General features: G+C 49.0%; 2 pseudogenes; one reads left to right on the top strand and one right to left on the bottom strand.

Moving 5' to 3' along the window:
• LOC136154632 (piezo-type mechanosensitive ion channel component 2-like) overlaps positions 1-8,472 on the top strand; it is a 51,474-nt pseudogene extending 43,002 nt beyond the window's left edge.
• A 578-nt stretch (positions 8,473-9,050) lies between these two features.
• LOC136154631 (melanoma-associated antigen 9-like) lies at positions 9,051-10,572 on the bottom strand (annotated as a pseudogene).
• Between the last annotated feature and the right edge of the window lie 6,674 nt (positions 10,573-17,246).

Genomic DNA, 17,246 nt, shown 5'->3' with positions numbered 1-17,246 from the left:
ATGCTGTTTCCACAGGCTTAGTTTTATGATTTCTGAACCCACAGCAGGTCAGGCTGAGGAGTGAGGGCTGGAGCTCCTACAGGGGGATTCACAGCTGCAGGCAGGGAAGAAAAATGGATGGAAAGCCCACAGTGCACAAACATGTGCACACAAGTACATACACACTCACACTCAAACATGCCAGCAGCCTAGTTCCACCAACTTCAAGTCACACACATCAGGAGGACTATGGGTGTTCAGATCCCACCAGGACTGAATCACTGACGTTGCCTGTGTGACCGTGGGATGCTGAGAAACACTCACATCTTATGCATTCTCCAGTGTGTGTGACATCAAGGATGAGTGAAACATAGTTTAGAGAAAAATCATGGAACTATTCAAAAGTGTTGAGTATTTTAGCCTAAGAGTACAGTCCAAAAGTCCACTTCTGTGACAGCTTTCTTCTCAGTTCAGTTCAGTCACTCAGTCATGTCCGACTTTTTGCAACCCCATGGACTGCAGCATGCCAGCCTTCCCTCTCTGTCACCAACTCCATCACCTTGTCCATCACCAGCATTCTTCTAGGGACCATTTATTCTCTAACCATGCTGAAAACAGTGTAGAACCTATTTTATCAGAGACGACTTAAGAGCTTCCACAAAACAACAACTCAGTTATCAAGTATCTGATAGCACAATTGGTGCTTCTGTGCTTCTCCCCACTTAGGAAGAGAAACAACCAAGCAAAGCCTCCAAAGCCGAGATCCTCTGAGCAAATGAATCCAGACAGGACACGACTTGTAAGCACAATGTCTGTCAGCTGATACCCAGCTGGGGAAGCTCCTGGAGCTCCATCACTGGGGGAGGACAGGGCCTGAGCATCTGCCTGTCTGCAGAGTGAGGAGTGGTCCCACAGAAGGGATCTTGGCTCAGCCCAGGGAAGTGCAGAGAGAGTGCTTACAGAGCCTGCAAACTCCATGTTGGTGTGTAAAAAAGTGAAAGTGGTAGTCACTCAGTCATGTCTGACTCTTCAGGTACTAGGCAGAGAATGTTGCTGCTTGTGGGAAGTTTGGCCCCAGTTTGATGATAATAAAAGTGCACACGGTGTTTTCACAAAGTACTGCTCTGTCTGTCACTAACTGGGCAAGGATTACACGTGGACCATCCAGTGATCAGAGTGCCTGTCTGGCCTGTGCCTCCAGGCCAAGTCAGGAGGAGGATGTGTGAATGCATTCCCTTCCTCGACTAGAACCTCCCAACTTCATCTGTGCTGCAGTCTGTGTTGTCTCTTGGTTTCGTTGTCCAGGCCATACCTGGACATATCTATGGTGGTCATCTTCAGTTACCTCTTCTGGTTCGTGCTCATTATCATCTTCATCACTGGGACGACCCACATCAGCAACTTTTGCATGGGCTATGTGGTGGCCTGCTTCTACTTCCTGCTCTTCGGGGGCAACTTGCTGCTGAAACCCATCAAGAGCATCCCGTGCTACTGGGACTGACTGATTGCTTACAACGTCTTCATGATCACAACAAAAAACATACTGTCAGTAAGTGGCTCGTGCCGTGTAACACATTTGTGGTCCCAGCCTCAGAGCAAATGACCCATTGGGTGGTTACAGAAAGCCCTCAGCCCCTCATGCTGCTCTCTTAAAAGCCCCAAATAGGATGCTGGCAAACTCAGAATTGGAATGATGGTTTATTACTCCTTGCTTTGCCGTTTTAAGCAGAATCCTTTTTGCTCACTTCTACCCTCTCAAGGACAAGAAAATATGTATTTGTAGGGGGAAAAACTCTACAATGTATTTTCTCAATTAAAATCTATCCCTTCTGAGGAACAATTGGATATCTCTCCAGGACAGGCTGCATGTGGCCCTTTATGAGTTGAAATAATCATGGGATGTCTTCACAAATTATATTCTGTTGGCTGAAACCAACTTTCTTACCAGGAAAGCACCATGCAAGTGTAAATATTGATAGAATGGACAAGGTTTTTCACCACACTGTGTGGGGTACAGATGGGAGGGACAGGCTCCCAAAGGTGCAGGTGTTTTATGATGCCCTGATGCATAGGTGGACACAGGAGCTTCATAGCTGCCCTAAGCACTGGTGTCTTGACTCAAAAACAGCTAAGATGGTTCAGGATTGAGACCAACACCTCCTGTCCACAGAACATGGCCAGTTCTCTGTTAAATTTCTACTTTCCAGGTCACAGTGTGGCCCCTCCCTGGTAGATAAACTGCACACGGGTCATCCCAGAATTGCGTGAAAATTTTAAGCCACAAAGATACCTTTTAAGCTATGTATTCTGTCAAGAAATTAAACAGTGACCTTTCAGGAGCTGGAGTTAATCCACCTCTAGCTCTGATTTAAACTCAATCTCAGGGCCTGCTGCTCATGGCTGTAACTGATAGAGCATTAGAAGGACAGTGGTTGAATGGAGTGGGAGGTGAGAATGAGTTTCAAGGAGGATATATATATATATATATATATATATATGTATATATATGTGTGTGTGTGTATATATATATATATATATATGCTGATTCATGTTGATATATGGTAGAAACCAACACAATATTGCAAAGCAATTATTTTCCAATTAAAATTAATTAAAATAGAAATAAAAAACCAGTGATTTATGACTTCCTGCTTCTCCCCTTCCTGGTACTTAAAGATGAGCCTGCCAGGCAATTCTCCTGGCAAGTTTTTGACTTTGGGTGTGGGGAGGCACATACATTGCTGTGTTTAGAGGTCTGGGGAAGCCAAGTCTCTGTAACCGTGAGTGTGTCTTTGAAGAATTTAGTTTTTCTCCAGTCCATGTGAATGGTTAAATTTCTAGTTGGCAGTAAAAGTTATTTTTATTCCTCAGTTGGACTCCAGCAGTGCATGTTTGCCTGTGGGGTGGTGTTGAGAGTTGTCGGGCAGGGGGTGAGGCAGGACAGGAGGTCATGGTTTCTCCTGAAGTCAGTCTGATGGGCAGAGACTGGCGCCTGGTAACTGATCCCTTCCAAGAGCTGTTCCTGGAAAGTGTGTGACTGTGAAATCCACTGATTCACTTATTCATTCTGTAAACCTGGGTTTCAGACCTGGTCTTCACTTTTCTGTTGTTGTTTAGGTGCCCAGGCTTGTCAAACTCTTTGAGACCCCATGGACTGCAGCACATCAAGCTTCCCTGCCCTTCACTATCACCCAGGGAGTTTGCTCAAACTCATGTCCATTGAGTCAGTGATACCATCCAACCATCTCATCATCTGTTGTCTCCTTCTCCTCTTGCCTTCAATCTTTCCCAGCATCAGGGTCTTTTCCAATGAATCAGCTCTTCACATCAGGTGGCCAAAGTATTGGGGCTTCGGCATCTGTACTTTCAATGAATACTCAGGGTTGGTTTCCTTTAGGATTGACTGGTTTGATCTCCTTGCTGTCCAAGGGAATCTCAAGAGTCTTCTCCAGCACCACAACTCAAAAGCATCAATACTTCAGTGCTCAGCCTTCTTTATGGCATAACTCTCACATCCATACATGACTACTGGAAAAAACCATAATTTTGACTATATGGACCTTTGTTGGCAAAGTGATGTCTCTGCTTTTTAATATGCTGTCTAGGTTTGTCTCTGCCCAAATATGAATCCTGGATTAGTGCTCACCCATTGGCTATTGCAGAGTCAGGCTTGTTCCTATGATGCTCTAAGTATCCTCTTTGAAAAGAGAGGTAGTTCCTAGTGCAGAGAGCACCATGCTGAGGCTTCTCCTTGCTCCTTGGGTTTAACTCCCAGAAGTGAAACATCAGGTGCTTTACTGGGTGGGACTGGATTTTAGGAGCCATCAAAGCACTGAGCTGTAGGGAATTCCTGCATGTGTTGGGATTGCAAGACATAAATCTTGTTTTCTGAGTGCAGAGTTTCAGAATACTCCTTTCCCATTTGTTTTTCAGATAGGAGCATGTGGCTATATTGAAAAATTGGTTCGAAATAGTTGCTGGTTGATCCAAGCATTCAGCCTGGCCTGCACAGTCAAGGGATACAAAATGCATGAGTATGAAAAACAGATTTGGGAATGGAGGGACAGAGAAGGGAGGGCAGAAGTAGTGTTCTAATTTAAATATCTGGGCCAAAGCCCCTGAAGGAAGGAGATGAAGGGATGCCCAACTCAGTGTCTTCATGGAGCTGTGGGTTGGTGCCTCCAGGGTATCTGTGGTCAGGACACCTCCAGCTCCAAGATAATCTTTGATCTTCTTCTACAAACATCCCATCCCTCTCCCCAAGCAGGTGTTTAGCAACTCCCTGAACTTCCTGTATTTATGATGGAAAGCGTCACAGATGCCCATACAACCTATGACTGCTGGGTGGATCATCAGAGGAGCTCTGCCTGCAGAGCCCCCACCGCAAAGCTCAGAGAAGCCCCACCGGGTGGACAGTTGGGAGGAGCAGCAGAATGTCTGCAGTTAGACTCCCTCCCTGATGGAGGCGGGACTCCCATTCTCACCCACCCTGTGCCTCTTGCGTCAGCACCCTGGACAGCGCCACCCCCCTCTCTGTTCTCCATAGGTCCTGGAACCTGGCTCTCCTCCACTCCCACCCACACCCCCACCCCCGCCCTGCCCTGCCTTCTGGTCAGAGGATGAAGAAGGCACTAGAGCTTGTTCTGACTGGGGGGGGGGGGCGGGGGGGGCGGGCGGTGCCAGACATGCTGTTGGCACCTCTTCTTCCAGTAGACTGTAGCTACTCTGCTAGTCACCCTGGGAAGGGCCCATTCCCAGAACATGTCTTATTTGTGCCCAGATGCCCTATGGTGTTGGGACAAACAGATGCAATTTCTCCCTGGCCTTTCTTCCTGAGCCCTAGAGTATGCAGAGCTCACTTATGATCAGCCTTCTGAACTGGTGCTGTTACCAGACTTGAAGTTTGTGCCCTTGGCTGCAAATAAATCCTTTCATAGGGACTCAATGTCTTGAAAGTTTGCCCGTATGTCTGTGTGATTGTATCACAGAGCTTATAAAATAACAATGAAAATGAGTATTCATTTTAATTTTTTTCTTTTTCTTTTCCCCTCCCCCAGCTGATGACGACTCCTCGTGTAAACTGCTCAGTAGGGAGGTGGGAATCATTTGGGACAGCATGTGCTTTGCCTCCCTCCTGCTGCAGAGAAGAGTGTTCATGAGTTACTATTTCCTGCATGTGGTGGTGGATATAAAAGCCTTGAAGATCCTGGCATCCAGGTGGGTCAGGCTGTGGAATCAAGGGATTTCTCCTAAGAAACCTGCTGGGAAGTGACATTGCACCCAGGCTGCTGTCTGAGTTTGCCTGTAGAACCCACAAGGAATTAAGACACATTCTTTCCAGGAAAAGTGATCCAAGGCTTTAAGATATAGAACAGAAGAGTAAAGAGGAAGACTCTGGAGGGAGTTACACCTAACCAAGACTAGGATACTCTTGAAGTTCAAAGACAGACTGGACATTGAACTCCTCGGTCCAGACCTCAGTCCTGGAGTAGCTCCTTGGGGTCTCCTGAGTCAGAACAGAAGCAGAGACCATGTTGGTCCAGAGTCTAGTACATCTTCCCCCACCCCCATGTGGCCTCCATTTTAAGGAGAAACTCCTGAAGGTAGAGAAAAAATACTCACCTGTTACCGTTCAGAGTATAGCTGGTGGAGCCACTCTGCCCAGGGGAGGATGGAGGCTGTGTGAGCCCATCCATGGGGATGGGGCTTCTGGATGGGACTTGGGATCTCCAGTCCCAGCCCAGAGACTCCAGGCAGCAGCCTGCCCGAAATGTTTTCTCTTAGTAACTGTTGTCAGGGATAGTGGCCAATACCGATAAGAATGCTCATTCATTCTGTTTCTGGCTTTCCTTTAGAGGGGTTGAGCTTTTCCATACCACCATTGTAAAGACTGTAAAGGCCAGAATCGAGGAGGAGAAAAAGTCCATGGACCAGCTGAAGAGGCAGTAAGGACACTTCCCTTTCATTTGGGGTTTGCCTGATCCTGTCCCACCAGATCCAGGCTCCCAGGGAGCCCCAAGCCCCAAAGAAGCCATTTGTGGTGACCTTCACACGCCCAGGTATTTGCTCTGTGTCAACTGACATGGAAATTTTCCGAAGGAGGTCACAGAGGAGTTGGGGCGAGGGGAAGAGCTGCCATGGGCAAGACCAGTGTCAGGTCCTAGTTTAGATGCTTCTTCTGGAACCCCCAACAGGTCTCTAAACTCTCTGAATTCCAGTTTCCTGTTTTAGATTAGGATTCAGTTCTGCCTGATCCTGGTAAATATTAAACAAGCTAGTGAATGAGACTGGGTCATTCCCAGCAACACTAACTCAGAGTGAAGTCCATTGTGTCTATGGGTGAAGTGAAGGTACATGGGTTCTCACTTCAGAAGGATCTTTAGAGATAATACAGCCCAGTCTGGGGAGAAGCTACTGATGCATGTAGCAGATGACTTAAAACCCACAACTAACCGGAGGTGGCACTAAAAATACACTCACATTTCCATGTCCAGTTCATGGCCTCCTGTCCCACCGGGCCATTCTGGAGAACTCAAGTAATGGACTAACTCCACCCAGGAGATCTGAGAAGTCTTTTTCTTTTTGAATTAGCCCACTGAAAATAATGATTTTTTTAGAGTGAAATCTCTAGCAATAAGTGGAACTTCCGAGGAAGGCTAGTGCCTCACATGTCTGGGGCCAGGTTTAAGAGCTGATAGCCATAGAATTCAAAACCTAGACACTTTCTCCAGGAAAATGGAGAGACTCTGCCAGCCCACCTGAAAAGTTCCCTGCATTTCTAAGACTACTTCATTCCATCCTGACCTCATTTCCCAGCTCCTTTCCCTGTGCAAAAATTATTTGCCAATATGAATCACATTATATCATGGCATGGCTTTTTTCATAATCAGAGATATGAGGTATATAAAATATATATAATGAAAGTACTATATGGTGTAGCTACTCATATTGCTGATTCTAGCTATCAAAATCAGCTCTAGAGAAATAGCAAGTTTGAACTCACATGTAGTATGTGTTCCTAATTTCCCATAAGTGAGACCTTTTACTATAATTTACATCACTGGATTTTTCCATTTCCTCAAATGAGAAGTCAGAATAAAAAAAAAAAAAGAATGAAGGCAATGATCATTGCTAATTACAAACAAATAAAGAAAATATTTAAACTGCCCAAAGCAGAAATGTCGCTTAAATCAGTTTTAAAACTTGGGCCATACATTTAGAATTTTAAGAAACCAGGAAATGAAATATTTTAGGACTTTCTTGGTAGTCCAGCAGACTTCTACTGCAGGAGTGGGGCAGAGTTTTGATCCCTGATCTGGGAATTAAGATCCCACATGCTGCACAGTAAGGCCAAAAAAATTTTTTTGTAAATTAATTTATTTATTTTAATTGGAGGCTAATTACTTTACAATATTGTAGTGGATTTGCCACACATTCACATGAATCAGCCATGGGTGTACATGTGTCCCCCATCCAGAACCCCCCTCCCACCTCCCTCCCCATCCCATCCCTCTGGGTCATCCCAATGTACTGGCCCTGAGAGCCCTGTCTCATGCATGATTCTCTCAAATCTTCACACTCTCACCTTCTCCCACAGAGTCCAAAAATCTGTTCTTTATATCTGTGTCTCTTTTGTTGTCTCACATATAAGGTCATTGTTATCATCTTTCTAAATTCCTTATATATGCATTAATATACTGTACTAGTGTTTTTCTTTCTGACTTATTTCACTCTGTATAATAAGCTCCAGTTTCATCCACCTCATTAGAACTGATTCAAATGCATTATTTTTATTAGCTGAGTAATATTCCATTATGTGTATGTACCACATTGCCTCACAAAGAGGCCACATTTTTTTAATTAAAAAAAAATAAATGATATTTTTCAAGAGAGTATGTGTGGGAGATGAAGCTAAACACTGCAGTTTCTGAACAGATTTCCTGAATAAACAGACAAAAAGCTACAATACATTTTCCCAGATCCAATAAGAGATTAGATGTGACACACAGAAGACTTGTGGGGTCTGATAGAACACTGGAGAATGTTCAAGTAGCAATTTTCTCTTTACAAAACAGTTCTCACATTTATACATCTTTTCACTTGATCTTCACAACTCTATGAGGTAGGCAGTATTTTTTTTTTAAGAAGAATGCAAAATCTGGGAGAATAAAAGAAACAAAGAGATACTTGTTGCTAACAAGCAACCATCCACAAGTCCCAACTGTTGCCACACTATCCACGATTTTGGATAAAAGTGTATAGGTAACTGTCGGTGTAGGCTGTGTGCATAAGTGTGTAGGTAACTGTGGGCGTGTTCTTGGCATTTCTGCTGGTGTTTTGTTGTGCAGGATGGACCGCATCAAGGCCAGGGAACAGAAACACAAAAAGGATAAGGAGAGGATGCTGAACTTGACCCAGGCCCACTGCAGTGATCTCACCACCTCCTTAGGCCCGGACGTCACTCCTGCCTTTTCATGCCAGGCACAGCCTTAACCTGGGTCTCTGCTGCCTCCACACTTATGAACCTGCCTGAACTCAGGGATGCTGGCAGATGTTACATTTTTACAGGCTAGTACTTACTTCTCATGCTATTCGGATCTTAGACTCTGTCCCTCTCTCCGCTGGAAATTGTTTTGTTTTCAGGACACCTCAGAGAATTGGCAGCTTAATTAGAAATGGAATAGAAAACCACTCAGAATTGCTGTTCTGTGTTTTTCTCCCGGAAAATGTATATCAATTCCAGTCTCTGTGTGTATTTCGGTGTGGAGAGCAGTGTTTCCAGCGGGGCAGAGCTCACTCAAAGATCCCAGGATTCTAGTCACACAGCAGGTCCTGTCCACTTTTGCAGCTTCTCTTCACTCATTTCATCCAAATGAAATCTAGACCATGCTCACAAGTGAAAATAATAAGGTCCAGATGACCAACGAATCTGTTATTTCAATGTACTTGGTAATCAGCTTCCCAAGGCAGAGACAAGAGGGCTAGCACAGGAAATACTGGGCCATATATCAAAGAGCAAGATTCACATTTCTCTAGGATTCCTAGCAGATGGTGGATAGAAAACACCTATTTCATCCCTGTGGTCAACAGATACGGGACAAGAGCCAGGACCCCTTCCAGCCTGCCCTAGAAAGAGATCTCTCTGGGGTTTATCCAAGAAGCAAAAGGACACCTCACAGCAATGATCCGTTTCAGAGATTCCCCTCACCCCCAAGACAAACCTCATGTGACTGCAACTCCTGGACCATTGCTGTAAGTGTGGGAGTGTCCTGCTTCTCCTGGTGTCCCCACTGCTAACACGGCCTATCCCGGAGCAGAGAATCTATAAACGTCTTTGGAATAACTGAGCCAGTGAGCAGGGATCTCAGATTGTCTGCTACTTTAATAACCCAGGAAAATTCAATTAACTGAGATCATTTAGTTATTGTGAATGACAGACAAGAAGGACATAAGCATGAATTCACTATGATTCCTTTTATTATCTAATTCTTCTCCATTAAATACTATTGCTATGTAAATTCAAGATTTCAAAACAGTTCTAATTTCTATTCCATTGTATTATGTTCAGGACCACAAAACAAAATGGAAGACTTCCCAATCTCCTTTACAAAACAGCAAAACTCTTGTTTTTGAACTGGGTAACCACAAATACACTTGGATCAATATCATTCACAAAGCTAAGATATTGAAGTTTCTTCAACCTTCTCTGAAACCAAACTTTGAAAAAGTTTTAAAGAAAACAGAGATGAATCCCCGTGTCATCATAGAGAACAGGAACCAAAAGATGCTACACACTGGTTCCCCCAACTGGCCCTCCTCCCTCACGTCCTCTGCAGACAGGAATGGGAAGGCCCTCAAAGCTCTTTGATTGACCCTGAGCAAAAATGTCATGACTTGCCACTTGCTGGTCTCCACATAGGCCTGGGGACCCCACAGGAACTCATAGCAAGCAGGGTGGCTGTCAGGCACCTGCTGGTATTCCAGGTAACTCTCCCGCACCCACACTTGGGTCAGCAGCTCCCTGGGCTCCCCAAAGACACAGTGCTCCCTCCCAACATACACCCCCATCCTGCTGATTGCTCCCCAGACCGCCTCCTCAGGGGCCGGGTCTCCACACCGCATGATCACGCTGAGGACCAGCACCAAGAAGCCGGCCTTGGGCAGGCCCTCCCCATCGCTCAGCATCTCATCGCAGGTGAGGCCCAGGGTGGGGACCAAGATATAGGTGTGCTCCGCTGGGTCCACCTCCTTCACATCCACGCCAAAGACCAGCTGCAGACACTCTGAGACTTCCCCGAAGACCACCGGGAAGTGCTCTTGGTTATCCCTGAGGACCTTATTCAGCATTTCCGCCTGGGAGGTCATCTTCTTGGCTCGATACTTGAGGAGCAAGAACTTCAGCAGGTTAGCCATCATCCCATCCAGAATTTCTTGGGGCAAGGCCTCCACAGTAGCAGAGGAGGATGCTAGGGCATAGGAGGCCAAGTGGGATGTGGACTTGTCCACCTCAGCCTCCAAGAGTGGCACCTCAACAGGGCCCTGTGCCTAGCCTGGGTCCTGAAGGTCTTCCTCGGGCTTGCTGACCTCACTCATCTCAACCACGAGCACAATGCCTGAGGTCAAACAAGACACAGAAGTGAGGCAGAGGTACAGACTGGGACAAAGGGCCTCCACGAGAGAGGAAGTGTGAGCGACCTCGCCTAAGAAACGCATCCTGGATGTATGACACAGGTCACTTACAGCTCTCGCCTTAAGCGGTGCTTCAGACCTCACAGGAACGCTCCTCCTGGGAGGCCAGTCCCCTGGTTACCCGAAGGAGGAAGGGAGGTGGCTCCCCAGGGTGCAGTCAGCATAGCCTGAGATTTCCGGGTCCAACAAAGTGGGAGGAATCGGGGTCTTCTGGGGCCCCCGCTCTGTTCTGGAATACTCTGGTTCACTTCAGGTCACCCTCTCACCTTGACTCCTGATACTGCCTGGACCTCCTCTGCTCTCTGAACTCAGGACAGAGGCTTCAGACCTCTGCCTTCACCAACTGGTTCCTGGAGCTCCTGTGAGGGAAATGGAGGTGGTATCTAAGGGCTGTACTGTGGAACAGCCCTGCGCCTTCTGTGATGGTAGGAGGGGGTGGACACTGTGAGTACAGCCAGTTGTGTGGTGGGTTCCTTGTAGTGCTCACCTTTCCCCTGGCATGACCTGGGCCATCCCCTTTGGAGGAGTAAAAGGAAACTGAAAAGAAGACACAAGCCTCAGCGGAAAGCGCTGAGGGGCCCCACATGCAGCCACACCTGCCCAGGTCCTCGCGCAGGACCTAGGCTGGGGAAGATGCTCGGTCCTCAGGTCCTCTTCACGTCCTGCCTGGCCTCCCAGCACTGACCACAGGGGCGGGGTTCTGCTCAGTCCACCTCGGGGTTGGGGAGTCCAGCCTCTGCCAACCGGAAGCCTCCGCCCTCCGCCCGTAAAAACTCACCTCCCGAGGTCCCTAAGCCAGCGGTCAAGAAACTGCTCACCCTGCTCACCCCACTCTGGGCCCTCCAAGACCCTCCTGCTAGGGCCGAGATCCCTCTCTGTTGGGGTCTAACTGCCTCAATCCTTCCTCGCATGGAGCCTGGACTCCAGGCAGGACACGTGATTGTCCTGTCTGCCATTTTGAGACCCCGCCGCTTTCACAAGGCCTCCAGTTCCTCTGAGACCCGCATGTGAGGAAGTCAGACAGACCTAGTGTGCTCTTCTCAACCCAAGGGCTCCCAGGGACGACTACAGGGATGGGGATCTGTGGGGTACCATCGGTCCTCACTCAGGGTCCCCACAGTCCTCCTTCCGGAACCTCACCTTGCCTCCGTGCAGAACCTGGATTCTCGCCTCTCCGCAACTTAAGCCCCGCCCCTTATACCAGGACCCCAGTCTCTTGAAGACCCGGATGTCAGGAAGTCAGCTCAGGCCAGTGGCGCTCATCCTGCCCCCAAGGTTGCCCTGCACTGACAACAGAGTTGGGCTTCTCTGAGGTCTCCTCTGATTAGGGGTTCAGGGTCCTCTAGTCCCTCTTCAGGGTCTGCAAATTCTTCAACCCTGAAAGACCTGGGAATCGGCCCCGCGTAGGCCCTGCCCCATATGCGAGGTCCCCAGTCAGAGACCCGGATGTCAGGAAGTGAGACCATGCACTTTGGGCTCATCGTATCCCAGGTCCAACAAGGACCAACAGCAACTCCAGGCTTTTCTGAGGTCCCCTCAGTCGCCCCTCAGGGTCCTCAAATTGAAATCCAGGAGGAGCTGAGTTTCTTCCCTCTGCTCCCTGAGGCTACACCCCCTTTCCCAGGTCCCCAGTCTCTCTGAGACCCAGATGTCAGGAAATGCAGCATGTGCTCATCTACCCTCTGTGCTCCCTGAGACTTGATGTGAGGGTCCCGCCTCTGGTCAACACAAGGGGCATCCCCAGATCTGCCAGGGCTCAAGATGAGGTTCCTGAGGGAGGATATAAGGAACCCCACAGATCCCTGACCCTGCTGTCAGCCCTGGGTCACCCTGGTGGTGGGATGAGCACTTGGCAGCCTCTTCTGACACCCGCATCTGTGTCTCAGAGATATTAGGCAATTGTTAGAAGGGGCAGGGCCTCAGATGGGCAGTGGGAAAGATCTTTCTTTTGAGAGTCAAGGTGAGGACACTGAGGAAGGACTGAGGGGACCCTGGACCCCAGAGCAGAGTGGGCTATGGGGGGACATATGGTGGATGAACATATGCTGGATTTCCTGACTGGGTCTGAGAGAGACTGGGGACCTGGTATGGTGGCTGCCTTCCTAATATCCGGATTTCAGACTTGTGTCCTAGTATAGAGAGCGGAGTTACTGACATCTGCATCTCAGAAAGCCTGGGGTCCTGGTGTGAGGGTTGGGGCATTAGTAGGGGAGAGGAGAGAATCTGAAGTCATACCTGGAGACAAGGTGAGGTCCCTGAGGGAAGGTTGAAGGGACCCCAAGTGAAAACTCTAGGAATCCCAAGATAAGAGTGATGGAACCCCACAGATGCCTGCCCCTGCCATTGGCCCTGGGAGCCCTCGGGGTGAGAAGAGCACACTATGTCTGTCCTGAGTTCCTGACATCCAGCTCTGTGATACAGGGGACCTGGTGTGAGGAGCAGGGACTACAGTGGGGAGAGGACAGAGACTAGGTCCTCCTGGAAATCAAGGTGAGGACCCTGAGGGAGGACTGAGGGTAGCCAGATCTCAGCACAGAGGGAACGCTGCTAGTCCCTCGGCAGGATGACCTCGTGCCGCATTGCCTGACAACCATTCAGAGAGACTGGGGACCTTTTGAAAGCAGTGGAACCTCCAAATGGCAGATGGGAAACTTGCAGGTCTTGTCTGGAGTCTAGGTTCCATACAAGGATGTACTGAGGCAGTTAGACCCCAACAGGGAGGGATCTTGGCCCTTGCAAGAGGGTCTTGGTGGGCCCAGAGTGGGGTGAGCAGTTTCTTGACCTCTGGCTTAGGGACCTTGGAAGGTGAGGTTTTTCAGGCAGAGGGTGAAGGCTTCAGGTCAGCAGAGGCTGTACTCCTCAACTGCAATGGAGGACTGAGCAGACCCCCGCCCCTGTGGTCAGTGCTGGGAGGCCAGGCAGGAAGTGAGGAGGAATTGAGGACTGAGCATCTCCCCAGCCTAGGAACCGCAGTAGACCCTGGGCAAGTGCAGCCACATGTGGGGTCCCTCAGCGCATTCTTTTCAGTCTCGGGTCTTGTTCTGAGTTTCCCTGCAGGCCCCCAGAGGGGAGGGACCAGGTTGTGCCATGAGAAAGGTAAGTACTACAAGGGAGCCCAGAGGGGGCCTCACAGTGTCCACCCCTCATACCGTCAGAGAATGCTCAGGGCTGTGCCACAGGATACCACTGAGGTGCCCCCTCCATTTCTCTCACAGGAGCTGCTGGAACCAGGAGGTGAAGGCAGACGTCTGAGGCCCGTGTCCTGAGGTCAGAGAGCAGAGGAGGCCCAGGCAGTGCCAGGAGTCAGGGTGATGAGTTTGTCCTGAGTGGACACCAAGGGCTCCATATCCCCGAACTGAGGGGACCCCACAAGGGCCTAATCCCCTTACCTTGACAATCCCAGAAATCTCGGGCTGTGCTGACCACACCCTGGGGAGCCACCTCACTCCCTCCTTCAGGTAGCCAGGGGAATGGCCGCTCCAGAGGCATGACCCCATGAGATCTGAGAGCATTTTTCAAGAGGAGACCTGCAAGTGGCCTGTGGCCACCCAGTGTGTGGTTCTCAGGTGAGGCCATTTACAGTTCGTCTATCCACCATCCAGGCCTGTGGTGCCCATCTGTCCCCATTTGCCCCCATGCCTCACTCCTGCCTCACTCTGTAGTTTGATGCCAGGCATCTTGCTCGTGGTCAAGATGACTGATCTGAGCAAGATCGAGGAAGACCTTCAGGACCCAGGTGAGGCCAGGGCCCTGTGGAGGTGCAGCTCTCTGGGACTGAGGCAGGGGAGGTTGCATTTCCCTCAGCCTCCTCCCACACAGTCTCCTGCTCCACCCTTGTGGAGGCCTTGCCCCAGGAAGCTCTGAATGAGATGGTGCCTAACTTGATGAAGTTCTTGCTCCTGAAGTAACTGGCCAAACAGCTGACATCCCAGGCAGAAATGCTGAAGAAGGTCCTCAGGGATAGCAAGGAACATGTCCTGGTGGTCTTCAGTCAAGCCTAAGAGTGCCTACAGATGGTTGTTGGTGTGGAGGTAAAGGAGTTGGACTCCGGGGAGCACATCTACATCATGGTCCCCATGCTGGGCCTCACCTGCGATGTGATGCTGAGCAATGGGCAGAGCCTGCCCAAGGCTGGCCTCCTGGTGCTGGTCCTCAATCTGATCATGCAGAATGAAGACCTGCCCCCTGAGGAAGCATCTTGGGAGCACTCAACAGATGGGGGTGTGTGTTTGGAGTGAGTCCTGTCTCTTTGGGGAGCCCAGGGAGCTGCTAACCCAAGTGTGGGTGCGGGAGGGATGCCTGGAGTACCAGCAGGTGCCTGACAGCCACCCTGCTCGCTATGAGTTCCTGTGGGGTCCCCTGGCCTAAGGAGATCAGCAAGTGGCAAGTCATGGTGTGTGCGCTCAGCATCAAACAGAGGGCTTTGAGCGCCTGCCCACTCCTGTCTGCAAAGGCTGTGAGGGAGGAGGAATAGGCGGTCTGAGCCAGAGCAGCAGCCAGGGTAATCCTTCCCTCTCTGATTGAAGAGGGAGTAGTCAGCCTTCTCAGAAGTGAGGGCCCGGACCAGTTGGGGGAACCAGTGCACAGCATCTGTGGGCTCCTGTTCTCTACAATGACATGGAGATTCATCTATTTTCCTTAGAAAATCTTCAAGCTTTGATTGTTTTCCCAAAAAGCTAAATAAAGTTCAGTGTCGTAAGTTGGTGAATGAGGTTGATCACTATGTGTTTGTGCTTACACAGTTCAGGAACAAGAGTTTTGCTGTTTTGTAAGAGATTGGAAACTCTTACATTTTGTTTTGTGACCCTGAATGGGACATAATGGAATTGGAATTAGAACCATTTCCAAAATGTGAGCTTGTGGTGGAGTGGTGGAGTCACTCAGTTGTGTCCGTCTCTTTGCAACCACATGGACTGTAGCCCACAAGGTTCCTCAGTCCATGGGATTTTCCAGGCGAGAGTAATGGAGTGGGCTGCCATTTCCTTCTCCAGGGGATCATCCTGACCCAGGGATGGAACACAGGTCTCCCGATTGTAGACAGACGCTTTACCGTCTGAGCCACCAGGGATGCACAAATATTGATGGGGCAAGAATTAGATGATAAAAGTAATTGTAGTGAATTCATCCATCTGTCCTTCTTGTGTGTCATTCTCAAAAACTAAATTATCTTTATTTCGATTTGCCTGGGATATTTAAGGAAATAGCAGACAATTAATCTGAGGCCCCTATTCACTAGCTCATATAGTCTGAAGACCTTTACAGAGTATCTGCTCCAGGAAAGGCCATGTTAGGAGTGGGGACACTAGGAGAAGCAGGACACCCCCACACCTACAGCAAAGGTCTAGGAGCTGCAGTCACACAGTGAAGGTGGAGAGACCTCCCCTAGTCGCACTGAACAAGGCAACATGAGGTAGGGCGTTGGGGCTCCAGGAGGAGCACTCGAGTTTCAGTGCCTCAGCCAAGGTGGTTTACGGCTTTGGGAAGCTGGGTTCCTTTGTGGGAGGTGGTCGAGGTGAGGCAGGCAGGTGGCAGCCCTCAGACTTGCAGACAGTGTGTCTTCGGGGTGATGGCAAAGTCTGAAACGGATTATTGCTGTAAGGTGTCCTTTTGCATCTTGGATAAAGCCCAGAGAGATCTCTTTCTGGGGCAGGAAGGAAGGGGTCCTAACTCTTGTCGCACTGCTGTTGATCACAGGGGCAAAGGAGGTGTTTTCTACCCCATATCTGCTAGGAATCCTGCAGGACTTTGGTCGCATTCCCTTGAAGTGTTGCCCAAGAAATGCATGGAACGACCCTTTCTTTCCTGGCCCCCTGAATCCAGAACCCAAGGTGTTAATTAACTTTCAATTATCTTGATTGTAATTGGCCATTGTAATCAAGGAGTTGACCTTAGCTGGGACTGCAATAAAGGAAAGTAATGTTTTGGATGGAAGACTAGCTGGGGCAGAGGCAAATAGTGGTTCTTGCTTCTATATCCTGGAGCATCTTTGGTCCTGTAGGACACTCCTTCACACCCAAATTTAACATGTCTTCTATGGAAATGCGGCTTGCCTGGTAGCTCAAATGACGAAGATTCTGCTTGCACTGTAGGAGACCTGGGATCGATTCCTGGGTCAGGAAGTTCACCTGAAGAAGGGCATGGCAACCCACTCCAGTATTCTTGCCTGGAGAATTCCATGGACAGACGAGATTGGCAGGCTACAGTACATGGAATAGCAAACATTCAGACACGACTGAGCTACTAACATTATGGTTCACTATGGTCTAAGTTGCAAAGTTTCTTAGTTTTAATTTTGAAACAGCCTGTTTGGCTGATTAGGTATTCCACATCCTATTGAGGTGCACATTCTCGGACAAGCCCTGGACCACAAAGCAGTCGATCCCTTCCCACAGTGGAGAGTGAAAGACAGTCTGGGGGCAATATTGTGACAGATTCCTGTCCCAACATCACAGAGGCAATGGCCGCCAGGCCCTGGCAGCTGCATTCCATCCCTCAGGTGCATCATGCAGCCCAACACACGGGTTAATCAAAAAGGCTGACTTCACAGGAGAAGAAATGAGGCCATGGGGCTTGGGATC

Source organism: Muntiacus reevesi, chromosome X (assembly GCF_963930625.1).
Source record: "Muntiacus reevesi chromosome X, mMunRee1.1, whole genome shotgun sequence".
Classification (NCBI taxonomy): Eukaryota; Metazoa; Chordata; class Mammalia; order Artiodactyla; family Cervidae; genus Muntiacus; species Muntiacus reevesi.
Note: the sequence above shows the minus strand (reverse complement) of the source record. Positions and strands in the feature narration are given on the sequence as shown.